This window comes from Rhincodon typus, chromosome 9, assembly GCF_021869965.1.
Source record: "Rhincodon typus isolate 14 chromosome 9, sRhiTyp1.1, whole genome shotgun sequence".
NCBI lineage: Eukaryota > Metazoa > Chordata > Chondrichthyes > Orectolobiformes > Rhincodontidae > Rhincodon > Rhincodon typus.
In genome coordinates, this window is record NC_063340.1 from 30,916,957 (window position 1) to 30,927,262 (window position 10,306).

The following is a 10,306-nucleotide window of genomic DNA, read 5'->3' on the forward strand; positions in this document are numbered from 1 at the left end:
CCTGCTAAAGACTTCTCATGTCCCCTCCTGGCTCTTCTTAGCTCTCTCTTTAGATCCTTCCTGGCTAACTTGTAACTCTCAAGCGCCCTAACTGAGCCTTCACGCCTTATCTCTACATAAGCCTCCTTCTTTCTCTTGACAAGAGATTCAACTCCTTTAGTAAACCACGGTTCCCTCACTCGACCACTTCCTCCCTGCCTGACGGGTACATACTTCTCAAGGACACGCAGTAGCTGTTCCTTGAACAAGCTCCACATTTCAATTGTGCCCAGCCCCTGCAGTTTCCTTCTCCATCCTATGCATCCTAAATCTTGCCTAATTGCCTTTCCCCCAGCTATAACACTTGCCCTGCGGTATATACCTATCCCTTTCCATCGCTAAAGTAAACGTAACCGCACAGCACAAGAACGGGCCCTTAGGTCCACCCAGATTGCGCTGACACATGATGCCTTTCTAAACTTAAAAGTTTTTGCCTCCACACAGTGCGTATCCCTGTATTCCCTGCCTATTCATATGTCTGTCAAGATGTCTCTTAACTGTTGCTATTGTATCCACCTCCAAGATCACCTCTGGCAGTGTATTCCAGGCACTTACCACCCTGTGTAAAAGCACGTGCCTCTCACATCTTTAAACTTACACCCTTTTACCTTAAACCTATATCCCCTAGTAATTGACATTTCCACCCTGGAAAAAAGATTCCAATTATCCATTCTATACATGCATCTCATAATTTCATAAATTTCTATCAGGTCACCCCTCATCTTTCAATGGCCAAGTGAAAACAAAGCAATTTGTACAATATCTCCTCATATCTAATACCTTCCAAACCAGGCAACATCCTGGTAAACCATTTCTGTATCCTCTCCAAAGCCTCCACAACCTGCTAATAGTGAGGCAACCAGAACTGTACATAATATTCCAGGTATGGCCTAACTAGAGTTTCGAACAGCTACAACATGACTACCAATTTTTATACTCTATGCTTGGACTGATGAATGCAAGCATGCTATGTGCTTTCTTGACCACCTTATCCTTGGTGTTGCTACTTTCAGGGAATGTACAAACACCAAGATCCCTCTATATGTTGATGCTACTAAGGGTTCTGCCACTTAATGTATACTTTTCTCCTGCATTAGATCTTCCAAAATGCATCACCTCACATCTGGATTAAACTCCATCTGTCATTTCTCCACCTAAGTCTCCAGCCTATTTATATCCTGCAGTATCTTCTGGCAATCCTCCTCACTGTCTGCAGCACTTCCACCACCACCCCACCTCCCCCCCCACTCTGTGTTATCTGCAAACTTACTGATCAAGCCATCTACATTCTTCTCCTAATCATTTATGTATTTTTTAAATAACTTCAACTTTGTATCAATTTGCTGTGAGGGACCTTGTCAAAGGCCTTGCTAAAGCCCATACAGATAACATCTACCACCCTGTCCTCATCAATCATTTTTTGTCACTTACTTAAAATCTCATTCAAGTTTGTGAGACACGACCTTCCCCACATAAAGTCATGCTAACTGTTGTTAATGAGTCCATATTTTTCCAAATGTGAGGACGTCCTATCCATAAGAAGCTTCTCTAATAATTTTCCTACCACTGACATATGGCTCACTGGCCTGTAATTTCACAGATTATCCCTGTTGTCCATTTTAAAAAAAGGAACAATGTTGGCTATTCTCCAGTCCTCTGGGACCTCTCCTGTGACTAAAGAAGATAGAAAGAATCCGTACAAGGCCGAAGCAATTTCTTTGCCTGTGTCCCTCTGCATTCTGGAATAGATGCCTGGTCCTGGGGACTCATCTATCTTAATGTTTTTTATGTTGACATGCCCCAGAGTAACAATATACTCCTCCTGAGACTCACTATCCACCACATCCTTCTCCTCCTCTTCCTAATAATAAATAATATATAATAAAATAATACGTAAAAGGTAATAAAAAGAAGCAGGGGTACTGATTTGCCCTGATTTGTTGAAGGTCTGTCTGTTAATTCTGTTTCACTTCCCAGATGCTGGCCGATTGCTGAGTTTCATTCAACACGTTGAGATAAATGAGCAGCTGGTCTGCTCTCTGGTGATGATGTTTGAGGTAGAAACCAGGACACTGGGAAAATTCTGCTTCTTTGATTTAAGGTTTCATCCAAAAGCTAACACCTCTAACAATATTGCATTGAAGTGTCACAATAACAGGATTTAAAAGTTGATTTTGTTCTTGACTCTGATAAGAGTACTGGCCCTTGAAACAAGGTCGATCATGAGGTCAATTTCACACAATCACAGAAGGAGGCTATTCGGCCTGTCATATTCATGCCAGCTCTCCATAGCAGCAATTTACCTAGTTCCACAACCTGCCTCTTCCTCATAGCCATGCATATACTTCCTTTTCAAATAACAATTCAACTCTTTCTTAAATGCCTGATCTGCTTCCTCTACACTCTCTTTGACATTGCATTCAGGATCCTGACCACTTTTGAAGGGAAACAACCCCAAACTCTCCAATGTCTCAATGTAATTGAAATTCTTCAATGCAGAGTTGGACAAAGAAGTGGCAGATGGAATTCAATCCAGAAAAGTGTGAAGTGATTCATTTTGGAAGGTTGAATTTGAATGCAGAATACAGGGTTAATGGCAGGATTCTCAGCAGTGTGGAGGAACAGAGAGATCTTGGGGTCCATGTCCATAGATCCCTCAAAGTTGCTACCCAAGTTGATACAGTTGTAAAGAAGGCGTATGGCGTGTTAGCTTTCATTGGCAGAGGAATTGAGTTTAAGAGCCGCGAGGTTATGCTGCAGCTGTATAAAACTCTGACCACACTTCGAATAATGTGTTTAGTTCTGGTCACCTCATTATAGGAAAGATGTGGAAGCTTTAAAGAGGGTGCAGAGGAGATTTACCAGGATGCTGCCTGGACTGGACAGCAGGTCTTACGAGGAAAGGTTGAGGGAGCTAGGGCTTTTTTCATTGGAGCGAAGAAGGATGAGAGGTGACTTGATAGAGGTGTACAAGATGACGAGAGGCATAGATGATGAGTGGATAGTCAGAGATTTTTTCCCAGGGCGGAAATGACTATTACGAGGGGGCATAATTTTAAGGTGATTAGAGAAAGGTATAGGGGAGATGTCAGAGGTAGGTTCTTTACACAGAGAGTGGTGGGCATGTGGAATGCCCTGCCGGCAGTGTAGTGGAGTCAGATACTTTAGAGACTTTTAAGTGACTCTTAGATACGCACACGGAGGATAGTAAAATGTAAGGTATGCAGGGTGGATTGATCTTATTAGGATAATAGGTTGGCACAACATCATGGGCCTGTACTGTGCTGTACTGTTCTATGTTCTATGTTCTATCCTGCACTCTCTCTAAATTCCTTAGTATCTTCCTAAAGTGTGATGCCCAGAACTAGACACATTACCTCAGTTGAGGCCTAATTAGTTTTCAGCATAAGTTTAACGTAAATTCCTGGCTTTTATACATGACCCTATGAATAAAACCCAGTATGCTTTATGCTTTATTGACCACTGTCTCAGCCTGACCAACCACCTTCAGTGATTTATGCGCTTATTTACTCAGGTACCTTGGCTACTACACTTTTATATAAAACTGTTAGTTCAGTATTAGCTCTCCATATTCTTCCTGCCAAAACTAAATCACACCACACTTCTCTAAATTTCATCTGCCTCATAGAAGGTCCATCCCAACAAACTGTCTATTTGAACTTGTATGTTACGCTCTTCATTGGCTATTCTCCAGACCTCTGGGACCTCCCCTGTAGCCAGTGAGGATACAAAGATTTCTCTCAAGGCCCCAGCAATTTCCTCCCTTGCCTCTCTCAGTATTCTGGGATATATCCCATCAGGCCCTGGGGCCTTGTCTACCTTAATATTTTTCAAGACCCCCAATACTTCCTCCCTTTTGATCACAACATGACCCAAACTATCTACACACCCTTCCTCAGACTCATCATCCACCAAGTCCTTCTCTATGGTGAATACTGACGCAAAGTACTCATTTAATACCTCATCCATTTCCTCTGGCTCCACACAAATTCCCTCAGAGTACAACGGGATCTTGATCAGATGGGCCAGTGGGCTGAGGAGTGGTAAATGTAACTTAATTTAGATAAATATGAGGTTCTACATTTTGGAAAGGCAAATCAGGACGCTTAATAGTAAGGTCCTGGAGAGTGTTGCTGAACAAAGAGAACTTGGTGTAGAAGTTCATAGTTTCTTGGAAGTGGAGTTGTGGGTAGACAGGATAGTGAAGAAGGCATTTTGGTAATGTTGCCTTTATTGGTCAGTGCATTGAGTATAGGCCTGAAACGTCAGCCTTCCTGCTCCTCTGATGCTGCTTGGCCTGCTGTGTTCATCCAGCTCTACACCTTGTTATCTCAGATTCTCCAGCATCTGCAGTTCCTACTATCTCTGTAGTGTGGTGTTGCCCGTTTAACTACTGTTCTCATGCAACTTTGTTTGTGTGTGTTAGGGTGGTGCTGTTGAAATTCAGTACTTGGTCAGTGTGTGTGGCTTTCCTGTTGTATCTTTGTTAGGAATTCCCCATTGGTCCTACGCAGTCGGCACATACCCCATGGACTCTAAACAACGTTCAGACCATCCCAATTTGGACCAACTGCGACAACCTTTATCTACAGTACATCCAGAACCTCCAGAAATGGTTTTCTCTTTGGATTCTCAGCTCCATGCTTGCAGCCATGCACCAGCATCTTCTCTCATTAGAGTCAGCCTTATCCCAGCTCAGAGCCCCTCTTTCCCACACCTGCAAAGGACCTCCACTGTTTTTCATTCTACACAGGATCCACACCCCCAGTCTTGACAAAGGGTGTAAACCTGAAATGTCAACTTTCCTGCTCCTCTGATGCTGCCTGACCTGCTGTTTTCCTCCAGCTCCACACTGTATTGACTAATGCAATCCAATCCAGGCAATGTCCTGGTAAACCTCTTTTGCACCCTCTCCGAGGCCTCCAATCCTTTCTATGGTGTGGTGACCAGAACTGCATTCAATATTCCACATGTGGCCTAACTAAATCAATACAGATACATGACTTGCAACTTTTATACTCAATGCTCGATCGACGAAGGCAAGTATGTTGTACATCTTCTTTACCACTTTACCCACTGTATTGTCACTCTCAGGAAGCTATGTACTTGCACCCCAAGATCCTTCTCTATATCGTTGCTCCTAAGGATCCTGCCATTTATTTTCTTCTTACATTTGACCTTCCAAAATGCATCACTTCACACTTGTCCAGATCAAAGTCCATCTGCCATTTTTCTGCTCAACTTTCCAACTGGTCTAGTTCTGCTGTATCCTTTGATAAACATCCTCACCATCCACAACTCCCCGACCAGTTTTTGAGTCATCTGCAAACTTACTAATCAGACCACCAACATATTCATTTATAAATATTACAAACATCGATGGAACACCACTAGTCACAGACCTCCAGTCTGAAAAACACCCCTCCACAATTATCCTCTGTCTATGGCCAAGCCAATTTTGCATCCAACTTGCAAACTCACTGTGGATCCCTTGTGACTTAATTTTCTGGGCCAACCTACCATGATGGACCTTGTCAAATGCTTTCATAAAATCTATGTAGACAACACCTATTGTTCTTCCCTCATTAATCATCTTCATCACTTCCTCAAAAAACTTAATCAAATTTAATAAGACAAGACTGCCCTACATAAAACCATGCTGACTATCCTTAATAAGTCCGTTTCTATCCAAATGTGAATAAATCCTGTCCCTAAGAATCTTTTCCAACAATTTCCCTATCACTGATGTTAGGCTGACTGGCTTATAATTTTCTGGATTATCCCTCTTGCCCTACTTAAACAAAGGAACACTGTTGGCTATTCTCCAGTCTTCTGGGACTTGGCCTGTAGCTGAAGAATATACAAAGATCTTTCTTATGGCCCCAGTAATCTCTTCTCTTGCCTCGCTCAGAATCCCTTGATAGTTTATCAGGTCCTGGGGACTTAGCTACCTTAATGTTTTTCAAATTATCCAACACTTCCTCCTTCTTATTGATATGCCTCAGAATATCAACATACCCCTCCTTAATCTTACCATCATCCAATTTTTTTCTCGTCGGTGAATACCTAAATGTAAGTATGCATATCCAAACACTTCTAAAATGTTATAAGGATTTCTGCCTGTAGCACCCTTATAGACAGTGAATTCCAGATTCCAACCACCCTCCTCACATCTCTTCCAAATCTTCTGCCCCTTATCTTAATCTATACCCCTCAACCATGATCCTTCAAGGGAAAATGTGTCTTCCTGTTTACCCTGTCTATGCCTCTCATAATTTTATGCATCTCAATCATATCCCCGCTCAATCTCCTCTGCTCTAAGAAAAACATCCCATCTATCCAATCTCTTTTCATAACTGAAACTCTCCAGCCTAAGCAACATCCTGGTGAACCTCATCTGCACCATCTCCAGTGTTATAACATCCCTTCTATAATGTAGATATTCTAGCTGCGGCTTAACTAATGTTTTTATTCAATTCCAGCATAACATCCCTTAAACTTTCTGTCGCGGATAATAGAGGCAAGCATACCACGTAACCACTTTATCTGCCTGTCCTGATTCCTTAAGGAACTGTGTACATGCACACCAATGTCCCTTTGATCCTTGGTGCTTCCCAGGGTCTTACCATCCATCATGTATTCCCTTGCCTTGTTTGTGCTGCTCAAGTGGTAATGTAACTACTTCGAGTGAAGACAGCCTTTCTAATATCTTTATTTTTGTCTCATTACCAGTATACAAACAAACGTCTCTCTATTCCTTGATAAATAGCAATACAGTATATTCATTAGAAGCCTCAGCTTTCCCTTTGCCTCTATCACTTGAATTTAGTATTGACTACACTGTATATTTCTGTTAATTTGTCTACTGAAGACATTTGGATTGCCTTTTATTGCCTTATATGATAGCTATATACAAGCCAGTTTATTGTTATGCTATCTTCAACAAAGTTCTGCATGGTAGGCAAATTAGTAAAGTTAGGTCACATGGGATCAGAATGAGCTTGCCAACTGGATACATAATTAGCTTAATGCCAGGAGACAGAGAGTGATGGTGGATGATTGCTTTTCAGACTTAAGGCCTGTCACCAGAGGTGTGCTGCAGGAATTTGTTCTGGATCCTGTTCTGTTTGTCATTTATTTAAATGATTTGGATGAGAATATAAAATGCGAATGACACAAAAATTGGTAGCATTGTAGACAGTGAAGAAGATTTTCTAAGATTACAAAGGGATCTTGATTGAATGGGTCAATGGGCTGAAAAATGGTAGATGGAATTCAATCTGGATAAATGCAAGGTATTGCATTTTGGTACGACAAACAACAGTAGGGCTTATACAATTAATGGTACAGCTTTAAATAGGGTTGTAGAACAGAAGGACCTAGGGGTGCAGGTACATAATTCTTTGAAGTTTGCATCACATACAGATAGGGCAGTTAAAAAGGCATTTAGCATGTGTGCCTTTATTGCTTGGTCCTTTGAGTGTAGGAGTTGGGAAGTCATGTTGAAGTTGTACAGGATATTGGTGAGGCCTCCTCTGGAATACTGTGTCCAGTTCAGGTCGCCCAGTTGTAGGAAAGATATTGTTAAATTGGAGAGGTTCGGAAGAGAGTTACCAGGATATTGCCGGGTATGGAAGGTTTGAGTGATAAAGAAAGGCTTGATTGGCTGAGACATTTTTCCACTAGACCAAAGGAGGTTGAGAAGCCTGGTAGAAGTTTATAAAATAATGAGGGGGATAGTTAGAGTTAATGGTAGTTGTCTTTTCCTTTGGATGGAGGATTTCAAGACTAGGGGACACATTTTTACGGTGAGAGGAGAGAGATTTTTAAAAAAGGCAAGAGGGGTAAATTTTTTTACACAGAGGGTTGTTTGCATGTGGAATGAATTTCCTGAGGAAGTGGTGGATGTGGGTACAGTTGCAATGTTTGAAAGACGTTTGGTTAAGTTCATGAATAGGAAAGGTTTGGAGAGATATGGGCCAGGAGCCAGCAGGTGGGGCTAGTTTAGTTTGGAATTACATTCAGCAAGACTGGTTGGACAAAAGGGTCTGTTTCTGTAATGTATGACTCTGATTCTTTGCCACTCTTATTTCCTTTATCAATTTTTTTAAAAAATCAGCCTGAATTTTCCATTATTGTCAAGCTGAAACTTGTTACGTGTCTTTTTTTTCTGTTTCATCTTATTGTCTATCTCCTTTGTCATGCTGGAGCTCTGGTTTTGGTCACCTATCCATTGTTTTGTTTTACTTTTCTATTGATTTCTGATTGCAGTTTACAAGGGCCAGATTGTTCCTCAATTAATTCAAATTAGCCTTCCATAAACTGAGTATTTCTATTCTAGATTGTTCTTTGCCTCCATAAATAATAATAATAAACTGCATAATACCATGATCACTACTCCTGACTTATTCCCCTAATGTATTTTGTTCACTCAATCCCCTTCATCAGCAAGAACATTTTCTCCCTCATCTGGTAGGAAACGCACTGATCAAGAAAATATTTCTAAACGCCTCAAAAATTCCTTCTCCTCTTTGCGTCTGCACCATGTATTCTTTTCAATATTAGGATAGTTAAATTTTCATGATTCTTAGGTATTGCACCTCTTAGTAATGTCCCTGCAAGTCTGCTCTTCTGTCTCCTTCTTATTATTTGGTGGCCTATGAATTACAATTACACAATTGCTCCTCCATTGTTTCTTTTAAAAACTCTAACCAATAGATTTGTGCTTGACCCCTCAAAGACATTCCTTCTAGTGCTGTAATATTTTCTTTAATCAAAATCATTCTACTGTTTTTTTCCTTTCTATGCTAAATGTCTTATACCATAGAATATTAAATATCCAATTTTCCATTTTTAAAGCCTTTTTTGTTTATCACCACAACATTTTATTTCCATGCGGCCATTTGTCCCTGAAGCTTATTACTGGGTGTTCTCCTATAACCTGTGTTCCAGCAATGCAAATTCGCTATAACGCGATTGATGACTAGAGGAACGGTATTTGTAAAACACGAACTTTATGTTGGCTATAACATGATTCCGTCGTTGACATTACACAATCGGTTCGTGGGCTTTGTCCTGAGCATGTGCCGAAAGAGACCCCACACTGGCATCAAGGCACCTTGCGCTTTCTGTGAGAGATACTGTACAATTCTGCCGCGTTACCCACAAAATGCAAGGACAAAGTGGCAAGAATGATATCAAAAAACGTGATAAAATTTTGGATGGTGTACATAAAAGAAAGCCTATAACACTGGAACAGAAGCTAGATGTTGTAAAGTGTTTTGAGTGGAATGAGAGAACGTGTGATATTGCTCATGCAACAGGAATATAGGAGTATACCTTACGCACCATTAGAGAATCTGCATCAAGAATGCAGAAAAGATTAAAGCAAGCTGTATTGCTGGAACATATCTGAATGCTAGCAAATCTGTGAGGTCATGGACAAAGGAACCTGAGGAGATGGAGCGGCTTCTAAATGTGGGGATAGAAGAGCAAACGAAGAAGCGATCTGGGACCCTTCTCACCATAAAAGAGAAAGCCTTATCAATTTATGAAGATCTAACAAAACAAGCCAAAAATCTTGCAGATGTGCCTGCCTTTAGTGCTAGCAGTGGCTGGTTTGCTGCTTTTATGAGCCGCTCTCCTTTTCATAACGTAAAGTTACGTAGTGAAGCTGCCAGCACGGTCAAGGAGCATGTAAAAAAATTGATTGATGAAGAAGGCTACAACTTAGATTAAATTTTCAATTTTGATGAGACAAGTTTATACTGGAAGTGAATGCCATCAAAAATCTACATTTCTAAGAATGAAGCACATGCTCCAGGCTTTAAGGTGGCAAAGGATCGTATGACTGTGCTGCTGGGTGCCAATACCAGTGGAGACTTAAAGCTTAAGCCTGTGGTAGTGCCAACCACACTGCCAACCCATGAGCCTTGAAAAGTTAACTTAAATCTACTCTCGGCATCTACTTTAGGAGAAGCAAAAGGGGTGGGATGACTGGGCGAATTTTTTCTGACCTTATGCTTGATGTTTTTAGGTGGTATTGCAGGGAAAACATGTGGATTTCAAGATTCTCCTCATCTGAATAATGTGCCAAGCCATCCTCAGACCATTGATGAGCTTTCTGAAAACATCAAAGTGCTATTTCTACCCCCAAACACAACCTCTCTCCTTCAACCCATGGACCAGGATGCAATGACAACAAGGTGCAGAGCTGGATGAACACAGCAGGCCAAGCAGCATCATA